This window comes from Dipteris shenzhenensis, chromosome 32, assembly GCF_047967505.1.
Source record: "Dipteris shenzhenensis isolate YYH24624 ecotype China chromosome 32, Dip_SZ_1.0, whole genome shotgun sequence".
Lineage (NCBI taxonomy): Eukaryota > Viridiplantae > Streptophyta > Polypodiopsida > Gleicheniales > Dipteridaceae > Dipteris > Dipteris shenzhenensis.
The window spans coordinates 6,420,610-6,438,783 of NC_141627.1; positions in this window are offsets into that span (position 1 = coordinate 6,420,610).

Here is an 18,174-nt window from a genome sequence, read left to right on the forward strand (position 1 = left end):
TGGGAGAATGGCGATCGGAGAAATCCAGATGGCCTGGTCTATAGGTATATGAAAGCCACTTGCAAGAGCTTGTCAATCTCCTCAACCTTTTGGGCATAGTTTGGGTTCATCCGGTAGCATTGTTATGGTACCAGCTTGACATTGCCTTTGAGCACAATCCTATGCTGGTAAAACGGAGGATCAATGCTAGTGTAACTCCAATGTAAAAACATCAAAAAAGGAATCTGAGGAGACTGTGGAGGTTAGACTGGGGTGTACTGCCACATCATTGGGCACAATTAACCGGCCCTTGGGGAGGATTTTCATTTCTATGAATAGTAAATTCTCTTTATCATTCTCTTTATCATGTAGATTTGGATATTCTAGAATCACACCCACTGGAGGATGCATATATTTAACCCACTCCGAAACTATGGCACAAACTTCTGCTTGTGCCTACCAGTTGATTGGCTCTTCCTCCTTTGATGGAACACGCTTTTGGTAATGTAGGACTTGACAGAATGTTCATCACCCTTGCCATGACATTGACCTTGATAGCATTGTCGGTGGACCCTCCATCCGGCTCAACCAGAGCCACAATATGCACCACATTCACTTGAAGAGCAGTAAGAGGAGTTGTGGCTATTTGGGCATGAAGCTGTCCCTTCTCCGCTTGATGTTGTTTGAATAGTTCACATTCAGTCTTCCAATGACCGACAACATTACGATTGTGACAAATAACATGCCAAGGGGGCCACTAGTAGAGGCTCGTTGGCGAGGGCGGTAGAGGCGAATCATGGCCATGGGAGCTACGGTCGTGGCTGTAGCTAGAATAGGATCAATAGAAAAGGTTTGGATCGTGGTTGTGGTTGCGAAAGGCTCAGGAGCCAGACGAGCATTGCAATGAAATGTGTCGATAGGGTGCATTATAGTTTGACAGATTGCACACCAAATATGGTTGAGGCCATAGTCTTCATGTCCGTGTCCATTGTTGGAGTACTTTGTGCACCAAACACCGGCGCAGAGACTTGGAGTAGCCGTCGTGCCACCCTCAAGGAGGCGAGCCCTAGCTATGGAGACAATCAACGATGTAGTGTTGATCTTCTTGCTCGAACATCGTGTCTCCCACTGCTTTTCTGACTCATCGTCGGAGCTATCGTCGTCGAATACATATGAAGAGTCTTCAGCCCCAGAATCCGTTTGGCTAGAGTGTGATTTGTTGTGCTTGTTGCTCGTGTATTAACATTTTCTCTACACGTCGCACGCCATCAACGAGATCTCAAAATGTCATTGCAGCAATATCTATAGAGGCTATGGCTTGTTTTAGTTTTCGGTTAAGATCATGAACAAACTAGGTGTTCAATACTTCTGAGCGGGGCGATTCATGGCAGGGAGTCGATTGAGAAGCTTTCAAAACTTGGCCACATAATCATCAAGTGTGAGATCCTTTTGGTCCATACGCCAATCTTGGCTAGGACATGGACGACATTCCTTTCTTCTTGGAAGCGAAGGAGGGATGTGCAGAGCCGCAACATACACAAGCATGGCCAACACATGCGTGAAAGCACAGGGGGGGAGGATACGGTGGTGGCGTTAGAATGACACCCACCGCAGATTGTGCAAACTAGATCCGGGCAGGTAGCTGTATTGAGCTAGAATATATATAAATGAATTTAGTGCTATTTCGTAAAAATTGTTAAATAATATTTTTCATCTTGACATTATTGTTAAAGTGAATTTAGAAATTAGATTTATGTAAACTTGCAATTTGAGAAGAATTAATTATGATTTGAAGAAGAGCACTATAATAGTAGAATTTTTTGAAATACACTATAATGTTATTATAAGAGTAACAATACATGAAAATTTATCTAGTATACCTAAAAGTGGTTGTTATTGGAATTGTTATAATTGGAGTTATATATCACTAAAAACATGACGTTTTTATAAGCATTTTTTAATAACAGTTCATACATGAATTATTTTATGTGTATTAAAAAAAAGTAGTAATCCTTTGAAAATGAAAAAAATTGAATAATATATGTTATGAATTAAGAGTCCTTCAAGAGTATGATTTATCTACAATTTGAAATAGGAAGTACTTTACATGTATTGAAAATGGGCTTCTACTTAAATATATTAGATTATGTCTCTATTTTTGAGAAAGTAAAATTTTTTTGTAGAGGCCGGATTTCCACTGAGGTTATTGTAGCCATATTTCGAGTCGGTTGTGTTTAGTTATCTTATGTATTTCTCTTCGAGTGTATCCGCTTTGCTTTCAAAGTTTGTGATGGCTAGGATTTCTGTTTTGAAGTTCGAGTGGAACGGTTTGTACCTGTTAACATCATGTTTCAATTTTAATGTTGGTGCTGTGCTATCCGTTTTTCAAGATTTCTAGTTTGTCCAATATATCTTTTTTCTGTAGCAATACATAGAATAGAATATATGTAATATGGGCCTTTCTTGTTTGTTTTCTTTACGATTTCCTATTTGAAATAGCAAAATGAAGTACGATGAGTTTTTCTTGTGTGTTAGAAGATGGAGTTTGTATGTATTTTAAGATATGAAGTCAAGAATGTACCTGTAGGGGGCTGAAATATATTGTTCTTTGGTGGAGTCGGGAAAAACTCAAAATGTTCGCCATATGCTTCTTTTGCAAAATTTAAATCAATAATGGAAGTTATACCTTCTATGGTAAATGGCAACTCTTCAGCTTTGTTTTTTATCATCTGTTTGGAACATGTTGTTGAACTCCGCTAGTATGACATTTCCAGTGTTACGATCTATTTTGAGGAGTTCGGCTAAGCTTACATTGTAGCCAAAGTGTAGAAGTTCAAGGCAATAAGCTGAAATTCCTTCTGAGTGCTTATCTATTATAGCTTGTGCTTCTATTCTCAACATCATTGGAGTAATGATATCGTCCTCTTTTGTGATTTTTTGAATTATGTACTTAGTAAGACTTGCATTATGTTTGAATTGATGTTATGTATATGTTATTTATTGTATTTTTAAAATTTAAAATTTAATCATTTTTTATAAATAAAATTGGATTACTAACCGTTTGCTCTCATTTCTTTGTCTTCATGTTCTGCCTTCCATTGTTGTACTTCATGTTGATTGTTATCCACGAAATTCCTAAGGTCTTGCAGTGTGCTCCATCCATAAATGTATTCATTTGGTTCCTTTCCAGCCATGTTTGCAAGACGCATTTGAGCTGTATACAAGAAATAAATTTGTCTCTTTTTTCTTTTTGTTGATTTCTCTTGATCTTGTTGAGCTTTACTTTTGAATTAATTAAAGATTTGCGAAATAGTAATCTATTATAAATTAGAATATAAACTAATGTGAAGAAATACTACAATTCTTGATATTGAAAACGTACCTCGTCTGATGTTGCCATATTTTATTATTGGTGGTTCTTCAAATAAGTTTTTTAATAGATCCTCCATATTAGTTTGTATATCAAAAGTTTCTTTTCTCTTATATTGATGAATATTTAATAAAAGGATTTTCTATTGATTACTATTTTTTTAAAGTTCATGTAAGCATTGGAATGAAGTCAGATGGATTGATTTTATTTAAGATTCTTAAGTTGTTTCGAGTGGTGAAAACTTCACATGGAGAGATTGTCCAGTTGAATGTGCAGTGCTCTTCCACGTAAGACTGCAACAATTCTTAGCAAGATATATTTTGTGCGATAAAGGACTACTAGGTAGAGTCAACCATCACATCATAAGATATGAGGTACAAAATAGAGGATCTATGCATGCACACATGATGCTATGGATAGATGAACAAGACATAGATATTGTATCAAACCACATAGATGCATATATCTCTTACACGAATGATTTTAATAACTGGCCAGAGAATTCAATTCAAAGAAAGCTTATGGTAAAGAGAAAACAAATCCACACATGTAGGCCAATATGCAATCTATTTGACTCAAGCACAAACCACAAATGCAAATACGGATTTCCATATCCAATACATTTAGATACTAAACCTACTATAGATCCTCTCACACAAAGATGGATCTACTTCCATCCATCACTAGAACATTGTAATGTCATTCCATACCATGCAGGAATATTACTCTTGTGGCAAGCACATATGAATATTCAAAAATAACAAACACAGGCCTATCATATTACCTTCTAAAATATGCTATGAAAACCGAACCCATGGGACATAGGAACTCGAATCCTGGTAATGCGAAACTTCTAGGACTAGATAATCTAGATCCAATTAAATTAAAAATGATATCTGCATACATTCTTTCAAAGCTAACATCTCCAACAGAGGAAGCATTGTCATGCTTACAGATATCTACCATTCAAAGAAGCAAATCTGTGCATTTCATTGACTCCTCTCCTTCATCTATGCGCCAAAAATACCTTCGTAAACATTGTGTTTCTGTAATGCATCCTATAGATACATATTGCGGTCGTCCAAGTGTCATGGAGAACTTGACCTTCTATGAATTCTGGAAAAAATACAATGTCCAAAATACATAACTATCATAGATTCTTTAAAAAATTATGTGTATCCATCAACACGGATTGTACGTTTCACAGATTACCACCCTGCTCATCATTTTAAAGAATTTTTTTACAACCTTCTACTAAAGAACGTAAATTTTAGAAATGAGAATGAGCTCATTTCTAATAACAATCATACGAAATCTTACTTCTTAGAATGCCATATCTGAGACCTCGTAAAAACAGAAGAAGACATCAAATCTCTTACCGATCAATATTGCAAAGTGTACTTGCTAATATATCAAAATCGCCACCAACTAACAAACATGATACTCCAAAAAAGCCCATTACGTGTTATTCAGAACTCTTTCATGGCTTCAATCAACCTTCATGAAGATACCAATATACATAACACAACACGCACAAAATTACTCCAAATGATGAACAAGTTCAAGGATTTTGAAAATGCAACTCTTTCTTCTGAACAACAAGAAATTTACGAAAAGATAAATGGATCACCCGCAGAACTTCATGTCATTTGTGGTACTCCTAGTTCAGGAAAGACATTTATGATCAAGTACATTACTTATAATTATGTAAAACAAGGAAAATCGATTGTTCTAGCAGTAACAACAGGAGCTGCTGCAATGAGACTTAGTCGATTAGCAACTATTGTCCATCATCAATTTGGTCTACCAAAGAGATGCGATATGTTTCGTGCCTCCTTACCAGTGTCAGATGAACGATACATAGAATTGCAAAATGCAAAAATCATAATAATTGATGAGATCTCAATGATGACATGCCAAACATTAAACACGGTAATCAGACAACTGTGCGAAACTTGCAAGCAAACAATGTTGCAGCCTTTTGAAAATAAAAAGATGCTCTTATTCGGAGATACGTCCCAGTTGCCTCCAGTATGCAAATGCAAGGTGCAAGAAAATGAATTCTGTAGAAAATGCTATATTGAAAACTCGGGTTTCTAGACAACTGCAACCTTTTCATTCCTTCAAACATCAATACGTCACCTAGAAGATCCAACATACATAGAATTCTTAAACATAATTAGAATAAGACAACCAACGGTAGAAGAGATTCAGTACTACCTAGGTAATTTAATCATAAGTGATAGTGAAGCATACGATTTCATTGACAAGGACAAAACTATACTGTGCACCCATCAAAAAGACACACGATACTATAATGAGCTCATAGTACATAAGAAATTCAAAGAGCATCAAATTAAAAGCGTCACTGTGACATCCAATGCAAATCAAATCTTAGAATTAAAAGAATGGATAATGGATCCAGATTTTCACTCCATATAACAAATAGCAATAGGAGCGAAAGTGATGATCATAGAAAATATAGATCTCACAATCGGAGCTACAAATGGCGCTATTGCAAGTGTCATATCACTAGAAATAGATAATAACACAAATAACATTTTAAAAATTCATGCCAAGATCTTATCAACAAATGAAAAAATCACACTAAGACGATCATAACATAAACGGAAGGTACTAAACTCAATATGGTATCATAAAACAACTTTTTCAATCACACTAGCATATGCAAGTATGGGACACAAGTCACAAGGATACACACTCAAAGGAAAGGCTCTTGTAGTAATACAAAAATCATTTGCACCAGGACTAACATATGTCATGCTTTCTAGTTTAGCAATGGTTTCTATTTGATCGATTTTACACCATCTTGTGGTTGATACCTCATTTGCAGTAAGTGTAAGGAATATATTGGGAAGGCCCCATGTGTCAACCATTGCCATTAGATCTGTTAAGTTTCTATGGTGCCATGAAGGAGATCCAGGAATAGAACTTAGTATCTGAAACTTAAGAATTCATCTAATTATCTCTTGTTCAAATATTCTTGGTATACATGTTGCTAAAGATGTAATACCTTTAGAAACGTTTAGGGATATATCGATTATAGAAAGAATTTGCATTTGAAATATGTCCGCACCTAATACATTCTGTAAATAGTCTGAATCATAGGGAACCGAGTACAACTTTCTGAATGGACTATTTATGCATGCTTTACAAGCCATTTTTAATCTATGTCCTAGGCCATTTTCTACATGCAAACTTATGAACGTATTGGATAAGTCATATGGTGTTATACTTGAATCTAGTAGTGATATTCCTGATTTTAACTTTGTAAAACAACCTGTATTAAATTCTATTCTACCACAATATACACAATATTACATCTTCGAAATATATTGAGAAGTGATTTGGTTCCATTCTTTTAGAAATTTATTGATGAATAGCCATGAGGAGAAACTCGGTTGTAAGAGTCTTTTCTTATTTTCTATGCTAATGCAGGAAGCACATTCTCTCCTTTCAAGAAGAGACCTTTTCATATTTGTAAAGTAAATTATATGTTGAAGTAAAAGCACCTACTTTATTTTCTCGTTGTGGATGAGAGTATTAAAAATGACTTGAAATTCACCAATTCGAATAATCTGCAAAGAAAATATCAAGGTTGTTAACACTTTATATTTTTCACTCAAAAGTTATAACGTCTCTAGTTTATGTTGATACCAATTTGAATATAGCACATAGGAATTTAAATGTAGCATATAGCATTTCGAATATCGAACATGGTAAATAGATCTTTCTTTTTGCACATAGGAGTTTGTGTTTAGCATATATTTTTTTGCATATTTTTGTAGCTATTTGAATTTGGGATGTAGCCATTTTCATTTATCACTTTGTATATATTTGGTAGCAATTTGAATTTGAGATATAGCACTCTAAATTTCGTACATATCATTTTGCATTTAGAATTAGCACTTAGCATTGATCAACTAGCATTTTTGCATTTAGCAAATAACACTTTGTATCCAACACATAAACAAATACACTTAACCATACATTTGTGTGGGGGGAGAGTCGGCACATTTCCTCTCCAAAAATTATAAGACCAAGGAACGTGCCCTTCCTTGGGTTCATATGATTTTGCATTTTGTACATAGCATTTTGCATATAGTATGTAGCAATTTGAGTTTGGGATATAGAACATAGCACTTTGCATTTTCCACATGGTACTTTGTTTTTAGAAATGTATGATTTTGCATTTCGTACATAGTATTTTGCATTTTTGAAGATTTAATGGTTCAATTTTGTATTACAAAAAACTTTGAGGATGTTGGCAATCGCCCATGGGTAGCAGCTCAAATTGCGAGCATTAATAGCATGGCCATCAAAGCAAAAAGGATGAGCTACAAGAACGTAAAGCTAATGCCAATCGAAAACTTTAAATCATGAAGCTACCTCTACAAGGTTTTCAAGAGCAAGTACCTTTAGGAGCAACTTGGCGCACAAGAACTGCTTGACTACTTGAAGCTACATAAATAAATAAATAAAGTACAATAATATCCATTTCTACTGATGTAAGCATAGAAATCAAAATCAAGTATTGTTTGTCTATTTTCAGAATCCTCATCCTCAGTGTCCAATGTAGTAGTCTTAGAGAAAGGTCGAGTGATCCATGATCTTATTGTTGGTAACACATGGGAGTTAGATGTGGTGGTGGGGACATCAGTCCTTGCAATATGTATGGTAAGTGCAACAGGTTGCTAGAATGCCATTATTGCAATTCTGATCCTTAATCAAGCCAATAGAAGTAGGGGCAATCCATTCAGTTTGATTGGACTGACTGCTGTACCAGCCATGTTATAATCGCCAATTGGTTTGTTTCTCCCAGGCCTATAAAATATCCAAGCCAGGGTCTTTATGCAGCCCTCAACCTAAGACTACCTTACATTTGGCAATCCATTGGAGCAACAGGAAGGTGTGATTGCGGGGAAGGTGTGTTTGCAGGGAACTGAGAGTGCTCTCAACGGAAGCAAGAACGAAAGAGGGAGAGAGAGAGAGACAGAGAGCCACACAAGTTTTGGTGGGTGCGGAACACCCTTATCTTCTTTTTCATTCATTTATATATGTGTTTGAGTATTGTACATAACTGGGGTAAAGGCACAGTGACCTTTAACCCCCACAACCTCCCACTTAAAGGACAATGTGCCTTTAAGGGAGAACGACCAATGAGCATACTATCCAATGCCCATCAATACTCAATGTTCCGTGCCCTAGATTTGCTACGAGACTTCCCTCTTTCTTGGGACTTTCCCCTGAACTGTGATCTGCCCCTTTGCACATTTAAGGCTGCATCCTGCTTGTTGCCGTCTATAGACTTCCGTCTAATCTCCTCGGCCAACAAGCTACCCACAACATCATCAAATTTCAGTACTCCACCAGGTGCAGAGTTACTGATAGCTGTACGGAAGGTATCCCATGAGGATGGCAATGAACATAAGAGAAATATTGCCTTAGTCTCCGCATCAAAATTCATCTTCTGAGCCTGAAGCTAGTTGAAAATAATATTGAATTCATTCAAGTGAGAAGCAATGGAGACCCCTTCATTTGTAGCTCAAACAACCTCTTCATGAGGTAAACTTTATTAGAGGGCGTAGATCGACACAGGCTGAAGTGTTTTGAAGTTCCCACTAGGAGGTAGGAGAACAGACTCAAAAATCTCTTGCAAAATGCCTTCACAACCTAGATAGCCTCCCATAGTACATGGAGCTTCTGGATATCAAGCACCCATTAGTGAAATCTACAATCAACCATACATCCTCTAATGCTTTACCTTGTCCTCCTTTACTGATGTAATCTGGATTGCCTAGGTCACGTTGTTTCTAAAATAAAATTAATATCTCTTAAGTAATGCATGGCGAACCCTCCCAATGGTCACGATTGTAAACTACTTCCTTGGATTCATGGGGCTTACAAAGTTTGGCTTCTAAAGTGATAATCTAAAAGGTCACATACAACTTGTAAAGTCTAGCTCAAACTCTTTAGTCTTCAAGTAGTCGATGCTGTGTTGGATGGAAAATGGGAGCACAAGGCTACCTTTTATGGCTGAATCCTCTCACTCCTGTTTTGGCTGTGTAGGAATCCTCAATGGCCTACAGCAAACACTAACATAGAACTAAGAAATCCAGACAACTTATAATCCATTGTATTCTTGAAAGTTTCCTGCCCCCAAGAGAAATTACATCAGGCACCTCATTTCGTATGAGATTCTCTCTCTCTCTCTCTCTCTCTCTCTCTCTCTCTCTCTCTCTCTCTCTCTCACCCACACACATACACACACAACACACAGAAAGAAATAGTCTTTGTAATGTGTGAAGCTCTTAGGAGGGAGGTGGAGGTGGAGGTCTAGTGGAGGAGGCGCACATGCAATCTTCTTTGAATCGCCTGTAAACTTCTAAATTTAAAAAAAAAACCCTTGCACTATGACTGAACCCTCGTAAAAGGATGAAGAAGGATTCTTCAAATGTATCCGAGAGAAAAAAAATATAATTAGCGTAGAGTCAATTTTCATAAATTACAAAAAACCAACGATGATGGACTCATCTAGGGTCTGTGTATGTGTGCACGCTGGACTTTTGTCTAAACAATTTGTTGTGGTAGACTAAAGACATCGTGGATGAGGCTAAAGAGCTCTATGTGAAAGGTCTCTTGGAGCACACCTTTACACATTACCAATACTCTAAAACAGCAGAAAGTATTCAAAACACCTCAGAGCCATGGTATTTAACTTGGTTTTCATTCTCTTTGAGTTGTGCATACCTATCAAGGAGTGTGGAACTTGGGTGCAAATTGTGTCTTATGTCTACCTACACTAGAGTGAGCATTAGGAGTTGCTATTAAGCTACCAAATGCTTAGTTGACATGTCTAAAATTGAGTATGAGAAGATTCTCTAATACTTATAACATGCCACATTTCTTGAGAATATGCCCCAAGGAAAGCATAGAGAGTTTGCACTAAAAGCTTGGAGGTATAGCCAGATCAGAGGCCAAATTAATCACCAAGGAGTACATTGAGTCTTGTACAAATTGAATCTTCCTCATGAATGAGCATTTGTACCCAATGAAGCACATATGGGATTTATTGGTCACTTTAGTCGAGAACTCTTAGCTCAAAAGTACTCCAAGTAAGATTGTGATGGAGCACCCTATTCCAAGATGCTCATGCTTGTTGCTTGGAATGTAATGTGTGCCAATAGATCGCTCCCTTATGCCACATTATAATATGCCCCTCAAACTTGAGTTAGCCTTTGGAAGCATTCCAATATTGGACTTGGATTTTGTGGGTCCATTCGAGAAAACTCAGATAAGTATACACAAAACAATTATATGATCCTGAAGAGGCGATAATTGAAGGTTATAGTGCAGACTTTGATTGGGGCCTAGAAATAGAAGCCGATAATGTGACATTTGAAGATCAAGTATTTGACAATGACTTCGCAATCCTGTAGGCATTCATTAGCTAACTCAGCAATCCTATAGGCACATCTATGGGCGGCTAGTGACTGCACAAAATGTCATTGGTGAGGCTAGGTTGCTCATGGCCATAGAATACCCTAAGATAGACCCTCTAACACTAGCCACCAATAGCAATCAATCAAGGAAAAAGAAGGAGAGTGTGCAACGTCAAAAGGCCAAGGTAGAGCACTTTAATGAATTTGAAAGAATGCAAACCAGAGTGGTGGAATTGTATTTGACAAAGCCCACAAAAGCACTTGAGTCCCAAATTTTGAACGGGATCCTAAAGGACTTGAAGGTGCATGTTTGTTCGAAGAAGCACTCCTTGGGAGTGAGACTCTTATTGAATATCCATTACTAGTCCCACAAAGCAAAAAACTTTGTAAGTTCAAACCCAATGTGAAAATGAAGAGTGAAATGGTGGATACTCACAAAAAAGAAGAGCAAGGAAACACATATGAATTGGACCAAACCTCTTCCACAACATCCAATGGAGCTAGCAACCAAGAAAGCACCTCAAAGTGCCCAATTACTTCAAAAACTACACCAGAGGAGAAGCAACAATAGTAATGCCCAGGCCAGTCAGGGAATTAGAGTTCACAAAAATAGAGAATATTGAGGATACCCTAGTGTATGAAGGACTAGCCAAGACATACAAGGAGGTAGCTAAATGATGCGGAGGTGAATTACACCACAACAAAAGAGAAGCTTTGGCAATGATCTACAACATGAAGAAAATTTGACACTATCTTTTGGATACTGACTTTGTATTCTACATAGATCATCAAGCCTTATTGTATCTTGTAAATTGACTATGTACCATAGGTTGTATCACTCGATGGCTTCTACTCCTACAAGAATTCAATTTCTAACTAGTGGTGATGAAAGGAGATCAACATTACATTGTAGATCACATGTCACGATTGAGGACAGGAGAAGAGCCAAAAGGAATAGAGGATTATCTACCAGATGCCCCATTATTTTAAATTGATGCTATACTTGAATGGTGTGCAGACATCATTGGGTACTTAATGGTTGGTAAACCACCCCCTAAAATGAAATCAATGGATAGAAGAAAACTAATTCTAAAGGCTACACCCTATTAACTCATTGTAGGACAACTATACAAGATGGGCAAGGACCAAGTTTTAAGGAGGTGTGTAATGCCACATGAGATCATGCTAATCCTAATTGATGTCCATGATGGCATTCAAGAGGACACTTCCAAGGGGAAGCAATAGCAAGAAAAATCCTCCTCGCAAGCTATTGGTGGCCAACACTATGGGCAAATGCCAATGAATATGTTAAAAGCTATGATGTATGCCAACAAACTACTAAACCACAACACAAGGACTTCAACCCCCTAACAACAGTTGTTGCACAAAAATCATTTGAAAAATGGGGGATTGATTTTGTGGGTCCCATACATCCAACAACAAAGGGAATACAAGTATGCTACATCATTGTGGCCACTGATTACTTTACTAAATTGGCTGAAGCTAAAGCCGTTAGAAAGGTAGGTGACATGCTTCTACGAACATATAGTACTATTTCTTTTTCTTATTTTCATCTTCTTTTGTTGAATTTTCAACGTTACGTTAGCCCACTCCTAATTGGTTGAGAGCCTATTTTCTCTCTCTTCTAAAAGGCCCCAAAATGAGCTCCCTTTTTTCCTAATGTCTCGGGACCAGGCAACGGGGATACCTTACCCTTCTTTTTGAGCTTCCTCATTGCTTTGCCTAGTGCCTTGGCTTGCATCCTCATAAGGGATTGCGGCCACATGGCCTTGTTCGATGCTAAGCAGATTGAGGTTGGTGCTCTTTGGCGGGGTGATTGAAGTGGTTGGTCTCCTCGTGGGACAATCTTGGAATAGGTGCTCTGTTCTACATCCCGCACACAAAGGGGTGGGATTTGTTGTGGTTGGGGCAGTGGGTGTACGATCCCTGTATGGACAGTCCTTCAAGAAGTGTGGGCCCTGGCATTTGAAACAGGATACTGGAGGGTTTGAAGTACCTTGGTAGGGGCATTCACTTGCTCTATGGGGACCCTAGAAGGTGTAACATTGGAGCAGGGGTCTCCGAGCAATTGAGTTTAGATCTCTTGCTTCGCGTTTACGGGGGCAGTCTGGAATACGGGGACTTATTGATCCTCTGGCGGGAGGTAGTGGATCAGGGTACCACTTCCCTCCTTGTAGGGGTAGTAACCATGAGGTCCATGATCATGATATGTTTCCTCCGAGTCATTGGAAAATTCTTTAACCAACACTTGATTGACTGGGGCAATGCGAGGTAGCGGGGGTTGTGGACCTAGTATGGGTGGTGGTAGCAGAGCTGGATGAGCTTGGTACTGACTAGAGCTAGCCACAGGACCACCTTGAGAGATCTGGGTGTTAGTGGGGCCGTTAGGGCTAATGGGGGTCTCATTTGATACATGGGTTGGGGAAGGGACCTCGAAAATTGACATTGGGAGGTATCATGGTTTCCCCACCTATGGCAGTGTGCACAATAGAGTGCCAAGCGCGGGCATTCATTGGTGGGGTGGTTGCCATTGCATACCCCACACCAGACATTATCTCTCCATAGAAACAAGTGGGGGTTGCTTGATGCCTCCTTGGAGGCTGTCCTAGCTGATCCAACAGATTGGAGGCCATCTCACTCACATCCAAGCTTTTAGGCTCAACTCATCTGGCACATGAACATAGGCAATGCAACAAAAAATTTTCAAATGAGAACTGCTAATCTGATAAGGAAGCGAGGCAATAGTCGTTCATCGCTCATCTACTCATATGGTTCACATCGAGCATTGAGTTGCTTAATCCTCACAATGTAATCCCTCAGGGATTCCTTGTCATTCTGTTTTACCCCATACAATTGGTTGATCGGGCTCCATTTATGGCCACAGGGGGCAAACCCCACAATCAAAGCCTCTCAATGTCTCCTAGTTGATCTTTTCTTCTAAACAGCGACGCGTGGTGTGATGGAAGTAACATGACAGTCGGAGGGGAATGATTATGACCATGGGCTTGGGGGTGGGTTCATCGCACCAGCAGTAGAGTAGTATGATAGCAACGGTTGGTGGGGTAACTCTACAGTGCCAATCAATGGTTGTCAGATCAGCGTGGAAGTAACTCTGACACACATTAACTCGGTGCGGCAGTGTAAACCGTGGGTCGGCGGGTTAGGTTGGCAAGTTATCACTATGGCATTGAGTCAACGTAGGTTGACCGGTGGGATACGGCTAACGCATCAGTCAGCAGGGTAATTGATCGGTGCGATAATGCTACAATGCCGACTCAGCAGGATAGTTACACACAGTGAGATTTAATGATTTCTGAAGAATTGCACGAGAAGCAATAAGGTGTAACTAGATCATGCGAAAGCTACCCCACCTTTGTAGGAGTTGCATTAGAAGTCAGTTAACTGACCATTTACATTGTTGAACTGCTGGAGGAAGCTCTACAAGTTTAATAGGGACAGATACCACTTTATACCTCTACACAAAATCCACCACATTGAAATGTAGCTCTCCCAAGTTTAACAGGGATAGATACCACTTTATAGACTTCACAACATATTGAAGGGTAGCTCTCCAAGATTAATATGGATAGATACCACTTTATACCACTACACATAATATCCAAAATTATTCAGTCCAAGATTGTGATAGCATTAATGCCAAACCGGAAAGCAGTATCAAAAACATCTTTGATGTTGATCTCTCACCTCTCTTGGGAATCTTCAAGACAAATCTCCCTTGTCTTCTAGACACCATCTCTTTTGCAGAACGAGGAATCTCCTTGCTACACTTTCTGTCTAGGCAATTGTCTCGAGAAAGACATCCTTGTGCAAAGAAGAACAATTGGTATGGTTGTTTGCAGGTAAAATGCGGACATTAGTAGATGACGCCAGGAAAAACAAAAGGATGGTATATCACGATGGACATCACTTCAATGCATACATCACGATCCCCTCCTCATTGTATTCTTGGACCAATCACGTTAGGATGTTCTTTCGCTCATTGACAAATGACAACTGCGTTGGAGGTCGAAGTTAGCATAACATAATAAAGTTGAAAACAACACAAAGTGAACTTGACAAGTACTCATAGCATCTTTGTCCTCATCTTGAGGACCATCAACTATTATGAGTTGATTGGCAACACCAATTTGGGAGTCAACTTTTACGACGGAAAAGGCTATAGTCCACATCACACTTGAAATGGTGCCATGGCTAGATTGAAGCATGCTTGATGCCCATGGAACATAGCAGGCAATGGTGGTCTCGAGGGAAAACCAGACATTACGTTTGAATAAGATCCCCTCTCAATAAAGCTGTAGTACCGTTTGTTGAGATTAATGCATCAAGGTGTCTAGAGGGGTGTAAATCTACATTAGCGTGATTGGTTGGTGTAGATCATAAATATGATTTGGATTGGATGATAGAGGCTTGGGTGCCTATAAGATAGGCAGCGCCTTGTGGATTTAGTGTGGATCACAAGGAGCCTTATATGTTGATAGCTAATGTAGATTTTTTATGCTTTGGCTTTGATCTTGTGGTTCTCCATTGTTCTCTCCCTTATCCCATGTTGTGGTTCTAGCTCTCTCCTACTTCATCCCGCTTCTTGACATGGTATTAGATCCATGTTCAATTCCTCCTCTTTCTCTCTTGCCATATTGGAGCTTCCCTCCTTGAGTTCCCTTGTCGATTAATCTGCTTCCTTGAGTGCTAGTTTCTCTATTCAAAAGTTGACTACTGGGGTTTTTCATAAGAGGAGACTGTTTTCTTGTGGCTCGAGTATATACCTTTGCTCGTTATGAGTTTTTCTTGCTATTGATTTATGAAAAATGGTTTTAATCCCTCTAGAGCACCTGATTTTAGAGGCAAATGTTCATCCGTGTTTCTTTTGAGAAATGTTCTTCTCTATCAAGATTATCTGGCTGAAGATTTCTGAGCTCTCAATCTCCTTGTGGTGCTTTTTCAATACAATTCTGTTTAAGTGCTGGTGAGATTCATTGCTCTTTATTTAGTCTTCTTCATTGTAGTAGCTCTTGATATATAGAGCTTCCCTATTGTTCAGTTATATATCCAACAACACTATATCGCCGCTTGAAAGACATTATCTGTTAGAAGTTATTGCTCTGCCGCTTGAATATCTACCAGTTGCAGATTTTGTCGATTTCCAAGAAATTTCTAGCAGCAATAATTTGTGGGTATCTCTATCACGTCACAACGAGATCTTTCCACTTGCAAATCTAAAAGGCTTTTTTTTTTTCAAAATAGTTGTGAATTGTTTCTCCATCACACAAGAGGGTCCTTTGAGTCTTTATTCATCTCCAGAGAACGTTGGTCATAGCCACAACTAGGGGTTTGATTCTGTCATCCACCAGGCAATGTAGATCATTGTTGGAGCTAGTATGATTAGCAATACTTTCCACAGTTGGTGGCTTTCTTGGAGGAATCTCCAATCAAGCAATCCGTAAGGAGATGAAAAAGTGATAAGTCTACTTCTGTGATTATGTGACCCTCTTTCCTTAGTTTGTCTAAGGTTGTGAAGAAGGGCTAAGATATTGATACGTGGCATTATCTTTCATTAAGGTTTTGAGGTCCTCTTTTTTCCAGTCAACCATAACATTGACTTGCCATTTTCTTTGACCTATTGGCAATGTTATAAGGTTCTACTCTCTTGATCATTTGGGCCATAATTCATCTTTTCAAAGTGTCTCTCATAATAGTTTTATAAAACACTTTGCTTCACTTTATAAGGTTCTACTCATGGAAAATGCAAGTCAAGTACTTGCTTATGTTCAAGGGTTTATGGCATTATGTAAACGGGAGGACGAGTCCATATCCTACCAAGGCTGATGATGTCAAGGAGGATGAGAGAGATCAAGCAATCATTATGCTCACAATTGACAAAGGGCTTATTCACCATATAGATGAGCTTAAAACTGCCAAATTAAAATGAGATGAGATGGAAAAACTCTATGGGGCCAAGGGAACTAATTAAAAAAAGCTCTTAAAATTGAATTCTTTAGCCTTGAGTTTACTCGAGGTGACCTTGGTACCTTCATTTCACTCATGAAGGGTCTTTTTGCACAGTTGGCCTTAGTAAAAGTGACCATTGATAAAGAAGATGCAATTGCCATGCTTCTTCAGGCCATGAACAAATCATACCCCAATCTGGTCACGACCTTAAAGAATGTGCCTGATCTAACACTCAAAGCAGTTCTCTTGTCTTCTGGATGAGGAGAAGTGAAGCTAAGCCATTGGAGTATCTATATCAAGTGCAATCACATCTAATGAAGCATTGTATACTAAATCAACTTACCTTAAATGCTCGTACTATAAAAAGAAAGGCTATACTGAAGCTAAATGTTGCAAGAAGCACCGTTTGTGAAAAAATGTGGTAAATCTAGCGAGCAAGGCCACTTTAGTAGAGAATTTTCAACTACAAAAGGAAGAAGGGAATTTTATCTCCTCTTCCTTGCCAAAAAAAAAAAGAGGTAACAATGCACGGATGTTGGGATCAATATTCTAGAGGGGAGGATTATCGTATTGTCATTCTTGTGATTTTTCGATGGAGATCTAGTCCTCTTTTGCTTCTTTTATTTTGCGTGTGTGGTTGGTCACTGGAGTAGATAGAGAACTTGGGTCACTATTGCTTGGGGAAACACCCAAAGTAAAACACAACAGGAAAGGCAAAAGAAGAATATCTTCTACATAAGCTTCCATGGTGGCTACCTGGGACGTCCACCATGCCTTTTTCCTTGTGCCTTGAATTATAGGAAATTTTCAAGAAAGGCCTTTACTTGAGGATTGCTTTCTATGTGCAAAATAGAGATAGAGGTCAACATCGTTGAATGAAAAGAGCGATGGCAATGTAGAAAGACAGCTATGTTGGGGAAATTAACGTATACCTTCGCTATAGCATTTTGATTCGTCGGTGTACTTCTCACATTCCACGTCAATCGCTTGCTCCATATTTGCATCGGCAACAACTTGCTCCATATTCGTGTCGAAAGAGCCAACTCCTATGTACAACACAACAATTCATGTAGATGAGTGCTGCAAAGGCTTCTTTGCTTAATGAACGCAAGCTCACAATTGATTGAGGGGCGAAGCAAACCTCGTTATAATGTGGTCAGAGTTGTCACTACAATTTGCCACACCTTTCCCATTACATTTTTTGATGTCTACGCAAAAGAAGAAATCCGTAAAGGAAGGAAGGAATGGAAGCACAACAGAAGATCATCTACATGGAGAATAATGTTGAGGATGGTGTAAATTGCACTATACCTCTAGGGCATAGGAGCAAACCCTAACCCTACGAGGTTCACATGTATATCTTCATGGTCATGT